The following is a 22,125-nucleotide window of genomic DNA, read 5'->3' as shown; positions in this document are numbered from 1 at the left end:
GGTCTGCCAAACCTCTCAGGGGCGCATTTGCAACCGCTTGGCAGCATTTTTGAGTGAATTGCCGAAAGTCAGATTTTTGATGAAATTGTGACCCCGGGGCTTAGGGATTTTTTCAAAAACATATTTTTCTGCCGGTTGAGTTTTCAAGGGCTGATTTCTTTTCCTGTGATAAAAAGCCTTCTTTTTCCACCTCCAAACCTCTTAGGGGAGCATTTGCAACCGTTTGCCAACATTTTTGAGTGAGATGCCGAAAGTCATATTTTTGATGAAATTGTGACCCCGGGGCATAGGGATTTTTTCAAAAAAATATTTTTCTGCCGGTTGAGTTGTCGAGGGCTGATTTCTGTTCCTGTGATAAAAAGCCTTCTGTTTGGTTTGCCAAACCTCTCAAGGGCGCATTTGCAACCGTTTGGCAGCATTTTTGAGTGAATTGCCGAAAGTCAGATTTTTGATGAAATTGTGACCCCGGCTTAGGGATTTTTTCAAAAAAATATTTTTCTGCCGGTTGAGTTGTTGAGGGCTGATTTCTTTTCCTGTGATAAAAAGCCTTCTGTTACCACCTCCAAACCTCTCTAGGGCGCATTTGCAACCGTTTGGCAGCATGTTTGAGTGAATTGCCGAAAGTCAGATTTTTGATGAAATTGTGACCCCGGGGCATAGGGATTTTTTCAAAAAAATATTTTTCTGCCGGTTGAGTTGTCGAGGGCTGATTTCTTTTCCTGTGATAAAAAGCCTTCTGTTTGGTTTGCCAAACCTCTCAAGGGCGCATTTGCAACCGCTTGGCAGCACTTTTGAGTGAATTGCCGAAAGTCAGATTTTTGATGAAATTGTGACCCCGGGGCTTAGGGATTTTTTCAAAAAAATATTTTTCTGCCAGCTGAGTTGTCGAGGACTGATTTCTTTTCCTGTGATAAAAAGCCTTCTGTTTCGACCGCCAAACCTCTCTGGGGCGCATTTGCAACCGTTTGGCAGCATGTTTGAGTGAATTGCCGAAAGTCAGATTTTTGATGAAATTGTGACCCCGGGGCATAGGGATTTTTTCAAAAAAATATTTTTCTGCCGGTTGAGTTGTCAAGGGCTGATTTCTTTTCCTGTGATAAAAAGCCTTCTGTTTCCACCTCCAAACCTCTTAGGGGAGCATTTGCAACCGTTTGGCAGCATTTTTGAGTGAGATGCCGAAAGTCAGATTTTTGATGAAATTTTGACCCCGGGGCATAGGGATTTTTTCAAAAAAATATTTTTCTGCCGGTTCAGTTGTCGAGGGCTGATTTCTTTTCCTGTGATAAAAAGCCTTCTGTTTGGTCTGCCAAACCTCTCATGGGCGCATTTGCAACCGCTTGGCAGCATTTTTGAGTGAATTGCCGAATGTCAGATTTTTGATGAAATTGCGACCCCGGGGCTTAGGGATTTTTTCAAAAACATATTTTTCTGCCGGTTGAGTTTTCAAGGGCTGATTTCTTTTCCTGTGATAAAAAGCCTTCTGTTTCCACCTCCAAACCTCTTAGGGGAGCATTTGCAACCGTTCGGCAGCATTTTTGAGTGAGATGCCGAATGTCATATTTTTGATGAAATTGTGACCCCGGGGCATAGGGATTTTTTCAAAAAAATATTTTTCTGCCGGTTGAGTTGTCGAGGACTGATTTCTTTTCCTGTTATAAAAAGCCTTCTGTTTCGACCGCCAAACCTCTTAGGGTTGCATTTGCAAGCGTTTGGCAGCATTTCTGAGTGAATTGCCGAAAGTCAGATTTTTGATGAAATTGTGACCCCGGGGCTTAGGGATTTTTTCAAAAAAATATTTTTCTGCCGGTTGAGTTGTCGAGGGCTGATTTCTTTTCCTGTGATAAAAAGCCTTCTGTTTGGTCTGCCAAACCTCTCAGGGGCGCATTTGCAACCGCTTGGCAGCATTTTTGAGTGAATTGCCGAAAGTCAGATTTTTGATGAAATTGTGACCCCGGGGCTTAGGGATTTTTTCAAAAACATATTTTTCTGCCGGTTGAGTTTTCAAGGGCTGATTTCTTTTCCTGTGATAAAAAGCCTTCTTTTTCCACCTCCAAACCTCTTAGGGGAGCATTTGCAACCGTTTGCCAACATTTTTGAGTGAGATGCCGAAAGTCATATTTTTGATGAAATTGTGACCCCGGGGCATAGGGATTTTTTCAAAAAAATATTTTTCTGCCGGTTGAGTTGTCGAGGGCTGATTTCTGTTCCTGTGATAAAAAGCCTTCTGTTTGGTTTGCCAAACCTCTCAAGGGCGCATTTGCAACCGTTTGGCAGCATTTTTGAGTGAATTGCCGAAAGTCAGATTTTTGATGAAATTGTGACCCCGGCTTAGGGATTTTTTCAAAAAAATATTTTTCTGCCGGTTGAGTTGTTGAGGGCTGATTTCTTTTCCTGTGATAAAAAGCCTTCTGTTACCACCTCCAAACCTCTCTAGGGCGCATTTGCAACCGTTTGGAAGCATTTTGGAGTGAATTGCCGGATGTCAGATTTTTGATGAAATTGTGACCCCGGGGCATAGGGATTTTTTCAAAAAAATATTTTTCTGCCGGTTGAGTTGTCGAGGGCTGATTTCTTTTCCTGTGATAAAAAGCCTTCTGTTTGGTTTGCCAAACCTCTCAAGGGCGCATTTGCAACCGCTTGGCAGCATTTTTGAGTGAATTGCCGAAAGTCAGATTTTTGATGAAATTGTGACCCCGGGGCTTAGGGATTTTTTCAAAAAAATATTTTTCTGCCAGCTGAGTTGTCGAGGACTGATTTCTTTTCCTGTGATAAAAAGCCTTCTGTTTCGACCGCCAAACCTCTCTGGGGCGCATTTGCAACCGTTTGGCAGCATGTTTGAGTGAATTGCCGAAAGTCAGATTTTTGATGAAATTGTGACCCCGGGGCATAGGGATTTTTTCAAAAAAATATTTTTCTGCCGGTTGAGTTGTCAAGGGCTGATTTCTTTTCCTGTGATAAAAAGCCTTCTGTTTCCACCTCCAAACCTCTTAGGGGAGCATTTGCAACCGTTTGGCAGCATTTTTGAGTGAGATGCCGAAAGTCAGATTTTTGATGAAATTTTGACCCCGGGGCATAGGGATTTTTTCAAAAAAATATTTTTCTGCCGGTTCAGTTGTCGAGGGCTGATTTCTTTTCCTGTGATAAAAAGCCTTCTGTTTGGTCTGCCAAACCTCTCATGGGCGCATTTGCAACCGCTTGGCAGCATTTTTGAGTGAATTGCCGAATGTCAGATTTTTGATGAAATTGCGACCCCGGGGCTTAGGGATTTTTTCAAAAACATATTTTTCTGCCGGTTGAGTTTTCAAGGGCTGATTTCTTTTCCTGTGATAAAAAGCCTTCTGTTTCCACCTCCAAACCTCTTAGGGGAGCATTTGCAACCGTTCGGCAGCATTTTTGAGTGAGATGCCGAATGTCAGATTTTTGATGAAATTGTGACCCCGCCTTAGGGATTTTTTCAAAAAAATATTTTTCTGCCGGTTGAGTTGTTGAGGGCTGATTTCTTTTCCTGTGATAAAAAGCCTTCTGTTTGGTCCGCCAAACCTCTCTGGGGCGCATTTGCAACCGTTTGGCAGCATTTTTGAGTGAATTGCCGAAAGTCAGATTTTTGATGAAATTGTGACCCCGGGGCTTAGGGATTTTTTCAAAAACATATTTTTCTGCCGGTTGAGTTTTCAAGGGCTGATTTCTTTTCCTGTGATAAAAAGCCTTCTGTTTCGACAGCCAAACCTCTTAGGGGAGCATTTGCAACCGTTTGGCAGCATTTTTGAGTGAGATGGCGAAAGTCAGATTTTTGATGAAATGTTGACCCCGGGGCATAGGGATTTTTTCAAAAAAATATTTTTCTGCCGGTTGAGTTGTTGAGGGCTGATTTCTTTTCCTGTGATAAAAAGCCTTCTGTTTGGTCTGCCAAACCTCTCAGGGGCGCATTTGCAACCGCTTGACAGCATTTTTGAGTGAATTGCCGAAAGTCAGATTTTTGATGAAATTGTGACCCCGGGGCTTAGGGATTTTTTCAAAAACATATTTTTCTGCCGGTTGAGTTTTCAAGGGCTGATTTCTTTTCCTGTGATAAAAAGCCTTCTGTTTCCAACTACAAACCTCTTAGGGGAGCATTTGCAACCGTTTGGCAGCATTTTTGAGTGAGATGCCGAAAGTCAGATTTTTGATGAAATTGTGACCCCGGGGCATAGGGATTTTTTCAAAAAAATATTTTTCTGCCGGTTGAGTTTTCAAGGGCTGATTTCTTTTCCTGTGATAAAAAGCCTTCTGTTTGGTTTGCCAAACATCTCAGGGACGCATTTGGAACCGTTTGGCAGCATTTTTGAGTGAATTGCCGAAAGTCAGATTTTTGATGAAATTGTGACCCCGGCTTAGGGATTTTTTCAAAAAAATATTTTTCTGCCGGTTGAGTTGTTGAGGGCTGATTTCTTTTCCTGTGATAAAAAGCCTTCTGTTTGGTCCGCCAAACCTCTCTGGGGCGCATTTGCAACCGTTTGGCAGCATTTTTGAGTGAATTGCCGAAAGTCAGATTTTTGATGAAATTGTGACCCCGGGGCTTAGGGACTTTTTCAAAAAAATATTTTTCTGCCCGTTGAGTTGTCAAGGGCTGATTTCTTTTCCTGTGATAAAAAGCCTTCTGTTTCCACCTCCAAACCTCTTAGGGGAGCATTTGCAACCGTTTGGCAGCATTTTTGAGTGAGATGCCGAAAGTCAGATTTTTGATGAAATTGTGACCCTGGGGCATAGGGATTTTTTCAAAAAAATATTTTTCTGCCGGTTGAGTTGTCGAGGGCTGATTTCTTTTCCTCTGATAAAAAGCCTTCTGTTTGGTCTGCCAAACCTCTCAAGGGCGCATTTGCAACCGTTTGGCAGCATTTTTGAGTGAATTGCCGAAAGTCAGATTTTTGATGAAATTGTGACCCCGGGGCTTAGGGATTTTTTCAAAAACATATTTTTCTGCCGGTTGAGTTTTCAAGGGCTGATTTCTTTCCCTGTGATAAAAACCCTTCTGTTTCGAGCACCAAACCTCTTAGGGGCACATTTGCAACCGTTTGGCAGCAATTTTGAGTCAATTGCCGAAAGTCAGATTTTTGATGAAATTGTGACCCCGGGGCTTAGGGAATTTTTCAAAAAAAAAATTTCTGCCGGTTGAGTTGTCGAGGACTGATTTCTTTTCCTGTGATAAAAAGCCTTCTGTTTCTACCGCCAAACCTCTTAGGGTTGCATTTGCAACCGTTTGGCAGCATTTCTGAGTGAATTGCCGAAAGTCAGATTTTTGATGAAATTGTGACCCCGGGGCTTAGGGATTTTTTCAAAAAAATATTTTTCTGCCAGCTGAGTTGCCGAGGACTGATTTCTTTTCCTGTGATAAAAAGCCTTCTTTTTCGACCGCCAAACCTCTCTGGGGCGCATTTGCAACCGCTTGGCAGCATTTTTGAGTGAATTGCCGAAAGTCAGATTTTTGATGAAATTGTGACCCCGGGGCTTAGGGATTTTTTCAAAAACATATTTTTCTGCCGGTTGAGTTTTCAAGGGCTGATTTCTTTTCCTGTGATAAAAAGCCTTCTGTTTCCACCTCCAAACCTCTTAGGGGAGCATTTGCAACCGTTTGCCAACATTTTTGAGTGAGATGCCGAAAGTCATATTTTTGATGAAATTGTGACCCCGGGGCATAGGGATTTTTGCAAAAAAATATTTTTCTGCCGGTTGAGTTGTCGAGGGCTGATTTCTGTTCCTGTGATAAAAAGCCTTCTGTTTGGTTTGCCAAACCTCTCAAGGGCGCATTTGCAACCGTTTGGCAGCATTTTTGAGTGAATTGCCGAAAGTCAGATTTTTGATGAGATTGTGACCCCGGGGCTTAGGGATTTTTTCAAAAAAATATTTTTCTGCCGGTTGAGTTGTTGAGGGCTGATTTCTTTTCCTGTGATAAAAAGCCTTCTGTTACCACCTCCAAACCTCTCTGGGGCGCATTTGCAACCGTTTGGCAGCATGTTTGAGTGAATTGCCGAAAGTCAGATTTTTGATGAAATTGTGACCCCGGGGCATAGGGATTTTTTCAAAAAAATATTTTTCTGCCGGTTGAGTTGTCGAGGGCTGATTTCTTTTCCTGTGATAAAAAGCCTTCTGTTTGGTTTGCCAAACCTCTCAAGGGCGCATTTGCAACCGCTTGGCAGCATTTTTGAGTGAATTGCCGAAAGTCAGATTTTTGATGAAATTGTGACCCCGGGGCTTAGGGATTTTTTCAAAAAAATATTTTTCTGCCAGCTGAGTTGTCGAGGACTGATTTCTTTTCCTGTGATAAAAAGCCTTCTGTTTCGACCGCCAAACCTCTCTAGGGCGCATTTGCAACCGTTTGGCAGCATGTTTGAGTGAATTGCCGAAAGTCAGATTTTTGATGAAATTGTGACCCCGGGGCATAGGGATTTTTTCAAAAAAATATTTTTCTGCCGGTTGAGTTGTCAAGGGCTGATTTCTTTTCCTGTGATAAAAAGCCTTCTGTTTCCACCTCCAAACCTCTTAGGGGAGCATTTGCAACCGTTTGGCAGCATTTTTGATTGAGATGCCGAAAGTCAGATTTTTGATGAAATTTTGACCCCGGGGCATAGGGATTTTTTCAAAAAAATATTTTTCTGCCGGTTCAGTTGTCGAGGGCTGATTTCTTTTCCTGTGATAAAAAGCCTTCTGTTTCCACCTCCAAACCTCTTAGGGGAGCATTTGCAACCGTTCGGCAGCATTTTTGAGTGAGATGCCGAATGTCATATTTTTGATGAAATTGTGACCCCGGGGCATAGGGATTTTTTCAAAAAAATATTTTTCTGCCGGTTGAGTTGTCGAGGGCTGATTTCTTTTCCTGTGATAAAAAGCCTTCTGTTTGGTTTGCCAAACCTCTCAGGGGCGCATTTGCAACCGTTTGGCAGCATTTTTGAGTGAATTGCTGAAAGTCAGATTTTTGATGAAATTGTGACCCCGCCTTAGGGATTTTTTCAAAAAAATATTTTTCTGCCGGTTGAGTTGTTGAGGGCTGATTTCTTTTCCTGTGATAAAAAGCCTTCTGTTTCGACCGCCAAACATCTCAGGGGCGCATTTGCAACCGTTTGGCAGCATTTTTGAGTGAATTGCCGAAAGTCAGATTTTTGATGAAATTGTGACCCCGGGGCTTAGGGATTTTTTCAAAAAAATATTTTTCTGCCGGTTGAGTTGTTGAGGGCTGATTTCTTTTCCTGTGATAAAAAGCCTTCTGTTTGGTCCGCCAAACCTCTCTGGGGCGCATTTGCAACCGTTTGGCAGCATTTTTGAGTGAATTGCCGAAAGTCAGATTTTTGATGAAATTGTGACCCCGGGGCTTAGGGATTTTTTCAAAAACATATTTTTCTGCCGGTTGAGTTTTCAAGGGCTGATTTCTTTTCCTGTGATAAAAAGCCTTCTGTTTCGACAGCCAAACCTCTTAGGGGAGCATTTGCAACCGTTTGGCAGCATTTTTGAGTGAGATGGCGAAAGTCAGATTTTTGATGAAATGTTGACCCCGGGGCATAGGGATTTTTTCAAAAAAATATTTTTCTGCCGGTTGAGTTGTTGAGGGCTGATTTCTTTTCCTGTGATAAAAAGCCTTCTGTTTGGTCTGCCAAACCTCTCAGGGGCGCATTTGCAACCGCTTGACAGCATTTTTGAGTGAATTGCCGAAAGTCAGATTTTTGATGAAATTGTGACCCCGGGGCTTAGGGATTTTTTCAAAAACATATTTTTCTGCCGGTTGAGTTTTCAAGGGCTGATTTCTTTTCCTGTGATAAAAAGCCTTCTGTTTCCACCTCCAAACCTCTTAGGGGAGCATTTGCAACCGTTTGGCAGCATTTTTGAGTGAGATGCCGAAAGTCAGATTTTTGATGAAATTGTGACCCCGGGGCATAGGGATTTTTTCAAAAAAATATTTTTCTGCCGGTTGAGTTTTCAAGGGCTGATTTCTTTTCCTGTGATAAAAAGCCTTCTGTTTGGTTTGCCAAACATCTCAGGGACGCATTTGGAACCGTTTGGCAGCATTTTTGAGTGAATTGCCGAAAGTCAGATTTTTGATGAAATTGTGACCCCGGCTTAGGGATTTTTTCAAAAAAATATTTTTCTGCCGGTTGAGTTGTTGAGGGCTGATTTCTTTTCCTGTGATAAAAAGCCTTCTGTTTGGTCCGCCAAACCTCTCTGGGGCGCATTTGCAACCGTTTGGCAGCATTTTTGAGTGAATTGCCGAAAGTCAGATTTTTGATGAAATTGTGACCCCGGGGCTTAGGGACTTTTTCAAAAAAATATTTTTCTGCCGGTTGAGTTGTCGAGGACTGATTTCTTTTCCTGTGATAAAAAGCCTTCTGTTTCCACCTCCAAACCTCTTAGGGGAGCATTTGCAACCGTTTGGCAGCATTTTTGAGTGAGATGCCGAAAGTCAGATTTTTGATGAAATTGTGACCCTGGGGCATAGGGATTTTTTCAAAAAAATATTTTTCTGCCGGTTGAGTTGTCGAGGGCTGATTTCTTTTCCTCTGATAAAAAGCCTTCTGTTTGGTCTGCCAAACCTCTCAGGGGCGCATTTGCAACCGTTTGGCAGCATTTTTGAGTGAATTGCCGAAAGTCAGATTTTTGATGAAATTGTGACCCCGGGGCTTAGGGATTTTTTCAAAAACATATTTTTCTGCCGGTTGAGTTTTCAAGGGCTGATTTCTTTCCCTGTGATAAAAACCCTTCTGTTTCGAGCACCAAACATCTTAGGGGAGCATTTGCAACCGTTTGGCAGCATTTTTGAGTGAATTGCCGAAAGTCAGATTTTGATGAAATTGTGACCCCGGGGCTTAGGAATTTTTTCAAAAATAAAATTTCTGCCAGTTGAGTTGTCGAGGACTGATTTCTTTTCCTGTGATAAAAAGCCTTCTGTTTCGACCGCCAAACCTCTTAGGGTTGCATTTGCAACCGTTTGGCAGCATTTCTGAGTGAATTGCCGAAAGTCAGATTTTTGATGAAATTGTGACCCCGGGGCTTAGGGATTTTTTCAAAAAAATATTTTTCTGCCAGCTGAGTTGGTGAGGACTGATTTCTTTTCCTGTGATAAAAAGCCTTCTGTTTCGACCGCCAAACCTCTCAGGGGCGCATTTGCAACCGTTTGGCAGCATTTTTGAGTGAATTGCCGAAAGTCAGATTTTTGATGAAATTGTGACCCCGGGGCTTAGGGATTTTTTCAAAAACATATTTTTCTGCCGGTTGAGTTTTCAAGGGCTGATTTCTTTTCCTGTGATAAAAACCCTTCTGTTTCGAGCACCAAACATCTTAGGGGAGCATTTGCAACCGTTTGGCAGCATTTTTGAGTGAATTGCCGAAAGTCAGATTTTTGATGAAATTGTGACCCCGGGGCTTAGGGAATTTTTCAAAAAAAAAATTTCTGCCGGTTGAGTTGTCGAGGACTGATTTCTTTTCCTGTGATAAAAAGCCTTCTGTTTCTACCGCCAAACCTCTTAGGGTTGCATTTGCAACCGTTTGGCAGCATTTCTGAGTGAATTGCCGAAAGTCAGATTTTTGATGAAATTGTGACCCCGGGGCTTAGGGATTTTTTCAAAAAAATATTTTTCTGCCAGCTGAGTTGCCGAGGACTGATTTCTTTTCCTGTGATAAAAAGCCTTCTTTTTCGACCGCCAAACCTCTCTGGGGCGCATTTGCAACCGTTTGGCAGCATTTTTGAGTGAATTGCCGAAAGTCAGATTTTTGATGAAATTGTGACCCCGGCTTAGGGATTTTTTCAAAAAAATATTTTTCTGCCGGTTGAGTTGTTGAGGGCTGATTTCTTTTCCTGTGATAAAAAGCCTTCTGTTTCCACCTCCAAACCTCTCTGGGGAGCATTTGCAACCGTTTGGCAGCATTTTTGAGTGAATTGCCGAAAGTCAGATTTTGATGAAATTGTGACCCCGGGGCTTAGGGATTTTTTCAAAAACATATTTTTCTGCCGGTTGAGTTGTCGAGGGCTGATTTCTTTTCCTGTGAGAAAAAGCCTTCTGTTTCGACCGCCAAACCTCTTAGGGGAGCATTTGCAACCGTTTGGCAGCATTTTTGAGTGAATTGCCGAAATTCAGATTTTTGATGAAATTGTGACCCCGGGGCTTTGGGATTTTTTCAAAAAAAAATTTTCTGCCGGTTGAGTTGTCGAGGACTGATTTCTTTTCCTGTGATAAAAAGACTTCTGTTTCGACCGCCAAACCTCTTAGGGTTGCATTTGCAACCGTTTGGCAGCATTTCTGAGTGAATTGCCGAAAGTCAGATTTTTGATGAAATTGTGACCCCGGGGCTTAGGGATTTTTTCAAAAACATATTTTTCTGCCGGTTGAGTTGTCAAGGGCTGATTTCTTTCCCTGTGATAAAAACCCTTCTGTTTCGAGCACCAAACATCTTAGGGGAGCATTTGCAACCGTTTGGCAGCATTTTTGAGTGAATTGCCGAAAGTCAGATTTTGATGAAATTGTGACCCCGGGGCTTAGGAATTTTTTCAAAAATAAAATTTCTGCCAGTTGAGTTGTCGAGGACTGATTTCTTTTCCTGTGATAAAAAGCCTTCTGTTTCGACCGCCAAACCTCTTAGGGTTGCATTTGCAACCGTTTGGCAGCATTTCTGAGTGAATTGCCGAAAGTCAGATTTTTGATGAAATTGTGACCCCGGGGCTTAGGGATTTTTTCAAAAAAATATTTTTCTGCCAGCTGAGTTGGTGAGGACTGATTTCTTTTCCTGTGATAAAAAGCCTTCTGTTTCGACCGCCAAACCTCTCAGGGGCGCATTTGCAACCGTTTGGCAGCATTTTTGAGTGAATTGCCGAAAGTCAGATTTTTGATGAAATTGTGACCCCGGGGCTTAGGGATTTTTTCAAAAACATATTTTTCTGCCGGTTGAGTTTTCAAGGGCTGATTTCTTTTCCTGTGATAAAAACCCTTCTGTTTCGAGCACCAAACATCTTAGGGGAGCATTTGCAACCGTTTGGCAGCATTTTTGAGTGAATTGCCGAAAGTCAGATTTTTGATGAAATTGTGACCCCGGGGCTTAGGGAATTTTTCAAAAAAAAAATTTCTGCCGGTTGAGTTGTCGAGGACTGATTTCTTTTCCTGTGATAAAAAGCCTTCTGTTTCTACCGCCAAACCTCTTAGGGTTGCATTTGCAACCGTTTGGCAGCATTTCTGAGTGAATTGCCGAAAGTCAGATTTTTGATGAAATTGTGACCCCGGGGCTTAGGGATTTTTTCAAAAAAATATTTTTCTGCCAGCTGAGTTGCCGAGGACTGATTTCTTTTCCTGTGATAAAAAGCCTTCTTTTTCGACCGCCAAACCTCTCTGGGGCGCATTTGCAACCGTTTGGCAGCATTTTTGAGTGAATTGCCGAAAGTCAGATTTTTGATGAAATTGTGACCCCGGCTTAGGGATTTTTTCAAAAAAATATTTTTCTGCCGGTTGAGTTGTTGAGGGCTGATTTCTTTTCCTGTGATAAAAAGCCTTCTGTTTCCACCTCCAAACCTCTCTGGGGAGCATTTGCAACCGTTTGGCAGCATTTTTGAGTGAATTGCCGAAAGTCAGATTTTGATGAAATTGTGACCCCGGGGCTTAGGGATTTTTTCAAAAACATATTTTTCTGCCGGTTGAGTTGTCGAGGGCTGATTTCTTTTCCTGTGAGAAAAAGCCTTCTGTTTCGACCGCCAAACCTCTTAGGGGAGCATTTGCAACCGTTTGGCAGCATTTTTGAGTGAATTGCCGAAATTCAGATTTTTGATGAAATTGTGACCCCGGGGCTTTGGGATTTTTTCAAAAAAAAATTTTCTGCCGGTTGAGTTGTCGAGGACTGATTTCTTTTCCTGTGATAAAAAGACTTCTGTTTCGACCGCCAAACCTCTTAGGGTTGCATTTGCAACCGTTTGGCAGCATTTCTGAGTGAATTGCCGAAAGTCAGATTTTTGATGAAATTGTGACCCCGGGGCTTAGGGATTTTTTCAAAAAAAATTTTTTCTGCCGGTTGAGTTGTCAAGGGCTGATTTCTTTTCCTGTGATAAAAAGCCTTCTGTTTCCACCTCCAAACCTCTTAGGGGAGCATTTGCAACCGTTTGGCAGCATTTTTGAGTGAGATGGCGAAATTCAGATTTTTGATGAAATTTTGACCCCGGGGCATAGGGATTTTTTCAAAAAAATATTTTTCTGCCGGTTGAGTTGTTGAGGGCTGATTTCTTTTCCTGTGAAAAAAAGCCTAATGTTTGGTCTGCCAAACCTCTCAGGGGCGCATTTTCAACCGCTTGGCAGCATTTTTGAGTGAATTGCCGAATGTCAGATTTTTGATGAAATTGTGACCCCGGGGTTTAGGGATTTTTTCAAAAACATATTTTTCTGCCGGTTGAGTTTTCAAGGGCTGATTTCTTTTCCTGTGATAAAAAGCCTTCTGTTTCCACCTCCAAACCTCTTAGGGGAGCATTTGCAACCGTTTGGCAGCATTTTTGAGTGAGATGCCGAAAGTCAGATTTTTGATGAAATTGTGACCCCGGCTTAGGGATTTTTTCAAAAAAATATTTTTCTGCCGGTTGAGTTGTCGAGGGCTGATTTCTTTTCCTGTGATAAAAAGCCTTCTGTTTGGTTTGCCAAACCTCTCAGGGCCGCATTTGCAACCGTTTGGCAGCATTTTTGAGTGAATTGCCGAAAGTCAGATTTTTGATGAAATTGTGACCCCGGCTTAGGGATTTTTTCAAAAAAATATTTTTCTGCCGGTTGAGTTGTTGAGGGCTGATTTCTTTTCCTGTGATAAAAAGACTTCTGTTTCGACCGCCAAACCTCTTAGGGTTGCATTTGCAACCGTTTGGCAGCATTTCTGAGTGAATTGCCGAAAGTCAGATTTTTGATGAAATTGTGACCCCGGGGCTTAGGGATTTTTTCAAAAAAAATTTTTTCTGCCGGTTGAGTTGTCAAGGGCTGATTTCTTTTCCTGTGATAAAAAGCCTTCTGTTTCCACCTCCAAACCTCTTAGGGGAGCATTTGCAACCGTTTGGCAGCATTTTTGAGTGAGATGGCGAAATTCAGATTTTTGATGAAATTTTGACCCCGGGGCATAGGGATTTTTTCAAAAAAATATTTTTCTGCCGGTTGAGTTGTTGAGGGCTGATTGCTTTTCCTGTGAAAAAAAGCCTTCTGTTTGGTCTGCCAAACCTCTCAGGGGCGCATTTTCAACCGCTTGGCAGCATTTTTGAGTGAATTGCCGAATGTCAGATTTTTGATGAAATTGTGACCCCGGGGTTTAGGGATTTTTTCAAAAACATATTTTTCTGCCGGTTGAGTTTTCAAGGGCTGATTTCTTTTCCTGTGATAAAAAGCCTTCTGTTTCCACCTCCAAACCTCTTAGGGGAGCATTTGCAACCGTTTGGCAGCATTTTTGAGTGAGATGCCGAAAGTCAGATTTTTGATGAAATTGTGACCCCGGCTTAGGGATTTTTTCAAAAAAATATTTTTCTGCCGGTTGAGTTGTCGAGGGCTGATTTCTTTTCCTGTGATAAAAAGCCTTCTGTTTGGTTTGCCAAACCTCTCAGGGGCGCATTTGCAACCGTTTGGCAGCATTTTTGAGTGAATTGCCGAAAGTCAGATTTTTGATGAAATTGTGACCCCGGCTTAGGGATTTTTTCAAAAAAATATTTTTCTGCCGGTTGAGTTGTTGAGGGCTGATTTCTTTTCCTGTGATAAAAAGCCTTCTGTTTCGACCGCCAAACATCTCAGGGGCGCATTTGCAACCGTTTGGCAGCATTTTTGAGTGAATTGCCGAAAGTCAGATTTTTGATGAAATTGTGACCCCGGGGCTTAGGGACTTTTTCAAAAAAATATTTTTCTGCCGGTTGAGTTGTTGAGGGCTGATTTCTTTTCCTGTGATAAAAAGCCTTCTGTTTGGTCTGCCAAACCTCTCAGGGGCGCATTTGCAACCGCTTGACAGCATTTTTGAGTGAATTGCCGAATGTCAGATTTTTGATGAAATTGTGACCCCGGGGCTTAGGGATTTTTTCAAAAACATATTTTTCTGCCGGTTGAGTTTTCAAGGGCTTGTTTCTTTTCCTGTGATAAAAAGCCTTCTGTTTCCACCTCCAAACCTCTTAGGGGAGCATTTGCAACCGTTTGGCAGCATTTTTGAGTGAGATGCCGAAAGTCAGATTTTTGATGAAATTGTGACCCCGGGGCATAGGGATTTTTTCAAAAAAATATTTTTCTGCCGGTTGAGTTTTCAAGGGCTGATTTCTTTTCCTGTGATAAAAAGCCTTCTGTTTGGTTTGCCAAACATCTCAGGGACGCATTTGGAACCGTTTGGCAGCATTTTTGAGTGAATTGCCGAAAGTCAGATTTTTGATGAAATTGTGACCCCGGCTTAGGGATTTTTTCAAAAAAATATTTTTCTGCCGGTTGAGTTGTTGAGGGCTGATTTCTTTTCCTGTGATAAAAAGCCTTCTGTTTGGTCCGCCAAACCTCTCTGGGGCGCATTTGCAACCGTTTGGCAGCATTTTTGAGTGAATTGCCGAAAGTCAGATTTTTGATGAAATTGTGACCCCGGGGCTTAGGGACTTTTTCAAAAAAATATTTTTCTGCCCGTTGAGTTGTCAAGGGCTGATTTCTTTTCCTGTGATAAAAAGCCTTCTGTTTCCACCTCCAAACCTCTTAGGGGAGCATTTGCAACCGTTTGGCAGCATTTTTGAGTGAGATGCCGAAAGTCAGATTTTTGATGAAATTGTGACCCTGGGGCATAGGGATTTTTTCAAAAAAATATTTTTCTGCCGGTTGAGTTGTCGAGGGCTGATTTCTTTTTCCTCTGATAAAAAGCCTTCTGTTTGGTCTGCCAAACCTCTCAGGGGCGCATTTGCAACCGTTTGGCAGCATTTTTGAGTGAATTGCCGAAAGTCAGATTTTTGATGAAATTGTGACCCCGGGGCTTAGGGATTTTTCAAAAACATATTTTTCTGCCGGTTGAGTTTTCAAGGGCTGATTTCTTTCCCTGTGATAAAAACCCTTCTGTTTCGAGCACCAAACATCTTAGGGGAGCATTTGCAACCGTTTGGCAGCATTTTTGAGTGAATTGCCGAAAGTCAGATTTTTGATGAAATTGTGACCCCGGGGCTTAGGGAATTTTTCAAAAAAAAAAATTCTGCCGGTTGAGTTGTCGAGGACTGATTTCTTTTCCTGTGATAAAAAGCCTTCTGTTTCTACCGCCAAACCTCTTAGGGTTGCATTTGCAACCGTTTGGCAGCATTTCTGAGTGAATTGCCGAAAGTCAGATTTTTGATGAAATTGTGACCCCGGGGCTTAGGGATTTTTTCAAAAAAATATTTTTCTGCCAGCTGAGTTGCCGAGGACTGATTTCTTTTCCTGTGATAAAAAGCCTTCTTTTTCGACCGCCAAACCTCTCTGGGGCGCATTTGCAACCGTTTGGCAGCATTTTTGAGTGAATTGCCGAAAGTCAGATTTTTGATGAAATTGTGACCCCGGCTTAGGGATTTTTTCAAAAAAATATTTTTCTGCCGGTTGAGTTGTTGAGGGCTGATTTCTTTTCCTGTGATAAAAAGCCTTCTGTTTCCACCTCCAAACCTCTCTGGGGAGCATTTGCAACCGTTTGGCAGCATTTTTGAGTGAATTGCCGAAAGTCAGATTTTGATGAAATTGTGACCCCGGGGCTTAGGGATTTTTTCAAAAACATATTTTTCTGCCGGTTGAGTTGTCGAGGGCTGATTTCTTTTCCTGTGAGAAAAAGCCTTCTGTTTCGACCGCCAAACCTCTTAGGGGAGCATTTGCAACCGTTTGGCAGCATTTTTGAGTGAATTGCCGAAATTCAGATTTTTGATGAAATTGTGACCCCGGGGCTTTGGGATTTTTTCAAAAAAAAAATTTTCTGCCAGCTGAGTTGGTGAGGACTGATTTCTTTTCCTGTGATAAAAAGCCTTCTGTTTCGACCGCCAAACCTCTCAGGGGCGCATTTGCAACCGTTTGGCAGCATTTTTGAGTGAATTGCCGAAAGTCAGATTTTTGATGAAATTGTGACCCCGGGGCTTAGGGATTTTTTCAAAAACATATTTTTCTGCCGGTTGAGTTTTCAAGGGCTGATTTCTTTTCCTGTGATAAAAACCCTTCTGTTTCGAGCACCAAACATCTTAGGGGAGCATTTGCAACCGTTTGGCAGCATTTTTGAGTGAATTGCCGAAAGTCAGATTTTTGATGAAATTGTGACCCCGGGGCTTAGGGAATTTTTCAAAAAAAAAAATTCTGCCGGTTGAGTTGTCGAGGACTGATTTCTTTTCCTGTGATAAAAAGCCTTCTGATTCTACCGCCAAACCTCTTAGGGTTGCATTTGCAACCGTTTGGCAGCATTTCTGAGTGAATTGCCGAAAGTCAGATTTTTGATGAAATTGTGACCCCGGGGCTTAGGGATTTTTTCAAAAAAATATTTTTCTGCCAGCTGAGTTGCCGAGGACTGATTTCTTTTCCTGTGATAAAAAGCCTTCTTTTTCGACCGCCAAACCTCTCTGGGGCGCATTTGCAACCGTTTGGCAGCATTTTTGAGTGAATTGCCGAAAGTCAGATTTTTGATGAAATTGTGACCCCGGCTTAGGGATTTTTTCAAAAAAATATTTTTCTGCCGGTTGAGTTGTTGAGGGCTGATTTCTTTTCCTGTGATAAAAAGCCTTCTGTTTCCACCTCCAAACCTCTCTGGGGAGCATTTGCAACCGTTTGGCAGCATTTTTGAGTGAATTGCCGAAAATCAGATTTTGATGAAATTGTGACCCCGGGGCTTAGGGATTTTTTCAAAAACATATTTTTCTGCCGGTTGAGTTGTCGAGGGCTGATTTCTTTTCCTGTGAGAAAAAGCCTTCTGTTTCGACCGCCAAACCTCTTAGGGGAGCATTTGCAACCGTTTGGCAGCATTTTTGAGTGAATTGCCGAAATTCAGATTTTTGATGAAATTGTGACCCCGGGGCTTTGGGATTTTTTCAAAAAAAAATTTTCTGCCGGTTGAGTTGTCGAGGACTGATTTCTTTTCCTGTGATAAAAAGCCTTCTGTTTCGACCGCCAAACCTCTTAGGGTTGCATTTGCAACCGTTTGGCAGCATTTTTGAGTGAATTGCCGAAAGTCAGATTTTTGATGAAATGGTGACCCCGGGGCTTAGGGATTTTTTCAAAAAAATATTTTTCTGCCGGTTGAGTTGTCAAGGGCTGATTTCTTTTCCTGTGATAAAAAGCCTTCTGTTTCCACCTCCAAACCTCTTAGGGGAGCATTTGCAACCGTTTGGCAGCATTTTTGAGTGAGATGGCGAAAGTCAGATTTTTGATGAAATTTTGACCCCGGGGCATAGGGATTTTTTCAAAAAAATATTTTTCTGCCGGTTGAGTTGTTGAGGGCTGATTTCTTTTCCTGTGAAAAAAAGCCTTCTGTTTGGTCTGCCAAACCTCTCAGGGGCGCATTTTCAACCGCTTGGCAGCATTTTTGAGTGAATTGCCGAATGTCAGATTTTTGATGAAATTGTGACCCCGGGGTTTAGGGATTTTTTCAAAAACATATTTTTCTGCCGGTTGAGTTTTCAAGGGCTGATTTCTTTTCCTGTGATAAAAAGCCTTCTGTTTCCACCTCCAAACCTCTTAGGGGAGCATTTGCAACCGTTTGGCAGCATTTTTGAGTGAGATGCCGAAAGTCAGATTTTTGATGAAATTGTGACCCCGGCTTAGGGATTTTTTCAAAAAAATATTTTTCTGCCGGTTGAGTTGTTGAGGGCTGATTTCTTTTCCTGTGATAAAAAGCCTTCTGTTTCGACCGCCAAACATCTCAGGGGCGCATTTGCAACCGTTTGGCAGCATTTTTGAGTGAATTGCCGAAAGTCAGATTTTTGATGAAATTGTGACCCCGGGGCTTAGGGACTTTTTCAAAAAAATATTTTTCTGCCGGTTGAGTTGTTGAGGGCTGATTTCTTTTCCTGTGATAAAAAGCCTTCTGTTTGGTCTGCCAAACCTCTCAGGGGCGCATTTGCAACCGCTTGACAGCATTTTTGAGTGAATTGCCGAATGTCAGATTTTTGATGAAATTGTGACCCCGGGGCTTAGGGATTTTTTCAAAAACATATTTTTCTGCCGGTTGAGTTTTCAAGGGCTTGTTTCTTTTCCTGTGATAAAAAGCCTTCTGTTTCCACCTCCAAACCTCTCAGGGGAGCATTTGCAACCGTTTGGCAGCATTTTTGAGTGAGATGCCGAAAGTCAGATTTTTGATGAAATTGTGACCCCGGGGCATAGGGATTTTTTCAAAAAAATATTTTTCTGCCGGTTGAGTTTTCAAGGGCTGATTTCTTTTCCTGTGATAAAAAGCCTTCTGTTTGGTTTGCCAAACATCTCAGGGACGCATTTGGAACCGTTTGGCAGCATTTTTGAGTGAATTGCCGAAAGTCAGATTTTTGATGAAATTGTGACCCCGGCTTAGGGATTTTTTCAAAAAAATATTTTTCTGCCGGTTGAGTTGTTGAGGGCTGATTTCTTTTCCTGTGATAAAAAGCCTTCTGTTTGGTCCGCCAAACCTCTCTGGGGCGCATTTGCAACCATTTGGCAGCATTTTTGAGTGAGATGCCGAAAGTCAGATTTTTGATGAAATTGTGACCCTGGGGCATAGGGATTTTTTCAAAAAAATATTTTTCTGCCGGTTGAGTTGTCGAGGGCTGATTTCTTTTCTTGTGATAAAAAGCCTTCTGTTTGGTCTGCCAAACCTCTCAGGGGCGCATTTGCAACCGTTTGGCAGCATTTTTGAGTGAATTGCCGAAAGTCAGATTTTTGATGAAATTGTGACCCCGGGGCTTAGGGATTTTTTCAAAAACATATTTTTCTGCCGGTTGAGTTTTCAAGGGCTGATTTCTTTTCCTGTGATAAAAACCCTTCTGTTTCGAGCACCAAACATCTTAGGGGAGCATTTGCAACCGTTTGGCAGCATTTTTGAGTGAATTGCCGAAAGTCAGATTTTTGATGAAATTGTGACCCCGGCTTAGGGATTTTTTCAAAAAAATATTTTTCTGCCGGTTGAGTTGTCAAGGGCTGATTTCTTTTCCTGTGATAAAAAGCCTTCTGTTTCGACCGCCAAACCTCTTAGGGGAGCATTTGCAACCGTTTGGCAGCATTTTTGAGTGAGATGGCGAAAGTCAGATTTTTGATGAAATTGTGACCCCGGGGCTTAGGGATTTTTTCAAAAAAATATTTTTCTGCCAGCTGAGTTGTCGAGGACTGATTTCTTTTCCTGTGATAAAAAGCCTTCTTTTTCGACCGCCAAACCTCTCTGGGGCGCATTTGCAACCGTTTGGCAGCATTTTTGAGTGAATTGCCGAAAGTCAGATTTTTGATAAAATTGTGACCCCGGGGCTTAGGGATTTTTTCAAAAAAATATTTTTCTGCCGGTTGAGTTGTCAAGGGCTGATTTCTTTTCCTGTGATAAAAAGCCTTCTGTTTCCACCTCCAAACCTCTTAGGGGAGCATTTGCAACCGTTTGGCAGCATTTTTGAGTGAGATGGCGAAAGTCAGATTTTTGATGAAATTTTGACCCCGGGGCATAGGGATTTTTTCAAAAAAATATTTTTCTGCCGGTTGAGTTGTTGAGGGCTGATTTCTTTTCCTGTGAAAAAAAGCCTTCTGTTTGGTCTGCCAAACCTCTCAGGGGCGCATTTGGAACCGCTTGGCAGCATTTTTGAGTGAATTGCCGAAAGTCAGATTTTTGATGAAATTGTGACCCCGGGGTTTAGGGATTTTTTCAAAAACATATTTTTCTGCCGGTTGAGTTTTCAAGGGCTGATTTCTTTTCCTGTGATAAAAAGCCTTCTGTTTCCACCTCCAAACCTCTTAGGGGAGCATTTGCAACCGTTTGGCAGCATTTTTGAGTGAGATGCCGAAAGTCAGATTTTTGATGAAATTGTGACCCCGGCTTAGGGATTTTTTCAAAAAAATATTTTTCTGCCGGTTGAGTTGTTGAGGGCTGATTTCTTTTCCTGTGATAAAAAGCCTTCTGTTTCGACCGCCAAACATCTCAGGGGCGCATTTGCAACCGTTTGGCAGCATTTTTGAGTGAATTGCCGAAAGTCAGATTTTTGATGAAATTGTGACCCCGGGGCTTAGGGACTTTTTCAAAAAAATATTTTTCTGCCGGTTGAGTTGTTGAGGGCTGATTTCTTTTCCTGTGATAAAAAGCCTTCTGTTTGGTCTGCCAAACCTCTCAGGGGCGCATTTGCAACCGCTTGACAGCATTTTTGAGTGAATTGCCGAATGTCAGATTTTTGATGAAATTGTGACCCCGGGGCTTAGGGATTTTTTCAAAAACATATTTTTCTGCCGGTTGAGTTTTCAAGGGCTTGTTTCTTTTCCTGTGATAAAAAGCCTTCTGTTTGGTTTGCCAAACATCTCAGGGACGCATTTGGAACCGTTTGGCAGCATTTTTGAGTGAATTGCCGAAAGTCAGATTTTTGATGAAATTGTGACCCCGGCTTAGGGATTTTTTCAAAAAAATATTTTTCTGCCGGTTGAGTTGTTGAGGGCTGATTTCTTTTCCTGTGATAAAAAGCCTTCTGTTTGGTCCGCCAAACCTCTCTGGGGCGCATTTGCAACCGTTTGGCAGCATTTTTGAGTGAGATGCCGAAAGTCAGATTTTTGATGAAATTGTGACCCTGGGGCATAGGGATTTTTTCAAAAAAATATTTTTCTGCCGGTTGAGTTGTCGAGGGCTGATTTCTTTTCTTGTGATAAAAAGCCTTCTGTTTGGTCTGCCAAACCTCTCAGGGGCGCATTTGCAACCGTTTGGCAGCATTTTTGAGTGAATTGCCGAAAGTCAGATTTTTGATGAAATTGTGACCCCGGGGCTTAGGGATTTTTTCAAAAACATATTTTTCTGCCGGTTGAGTTTTCAAAGGGCTGATTTCTTTTCCTGTGATAAAAACCCTTCTGTTTCGAGCACCAAACATCTTAGGGGAGCATTTGCAACCGTTTGGCAGCATTTTTGAGTGAATTGCCGAAAGTCAGATTTTTGATGAAATTGTGACCCCGGGGCTTAGGGATTTTTTCCCAAAAAAAATTTCTACTGGTTGAGTTGTCGAGGACTGATTTCTTTTCCTGTGATAAAAAGCCTTCTGTTTCGACCGCCAAACCTCTTAGGGTTGCATTTGCAACCGTTTGGCAGCATTTCTGAGTGAATTGCCGAAAGTCAGATTTTTGATGAAATTGTGACCCCGCGGCTTAGGGATTTTTTCAAAAAAATATTTTTCTGCCGGTTGAGTTGTCGAGGGCTGATTTCTTTTCCTGTGATAAAAAGCCTTCTGTTTGGTCTGCCAAACCTCTCTAGGGCGCATTTGCAACCGTTTGGCAGCATGTTTGAGTGAATTGCCGAAAGTCAGATTTTTGATGAAATTGTGACCCCGGGGCATAGGGATTTTTTCAAAAAAATATTTTTCTGCCGGTTGAGTTGTCGAGGGCTGATTTCTTTTCCTGTGATAAAAAGCCTTCTGTTTGGTTTGCCAAACCTCTCAAGGGCGCATTTGCAACCGCTTGGCAGCTTTTTTGAGTGAATTGCCGAAAGTCAGATTTTTGATGAAATTGTGACCCCGGGGCTTAGGGATTTTTTCAAAAAAATATTTTTCTGCCAGCTGAGTTGTCGAGGACTGATTTCTTTTCCTGTGATAAAAAGCCTTCTGTTTCGACAGCCAAACCTCTCTAGGGCGCATTTGCAACCGTTTGGCAGCATGTTTGAGTGAATTGCCGAAAGTCAGATTTTTGATGAAATTGTGACCCCGGGGCATAGGGATTTTTTCAAAAAAATATTTTTCTGCCGGTTGAGTTGTCAAGGGCTGATTTCTTTTCCTGTGATAAAAAGCCTTCTGTTTGGTTTGCCAAACCTCTCAGGGGCGCATTTGCAACCGTTTGGCAGCATTTTTGAGTGAATTGCTGAAAGTCAGATTTTTGATGAAATTGTGACCCCGCCTTAGGGATTTTTTCAAAAAAATATTTTTCTGCCGGTTGAGTTGTTGAGGGCTGATTTCTTTTCCTGTGATAAAAAGCCTTCTGTTTCGACCGCCAAACATCTCAGGGGCGCATTTGCAACCGTTTGGCAGCATTT

Source organism: Podarcis melisellensis (genome assembly GCF_964234715.1).
Source record: "Podarcis melisellensis genome assembly, chromosome: 10".
Lineage (NCBI taxonomy): Eukaryota > Metazoa > Chordata > Lepidosauria > Squamata > Lacertidae > Podarcis > Podarcis melisellensis.
The sequence above is the reverse complement of the archived record's forward strand: the minus strand, read 5'-3'. Positions refer to the sequence as shown.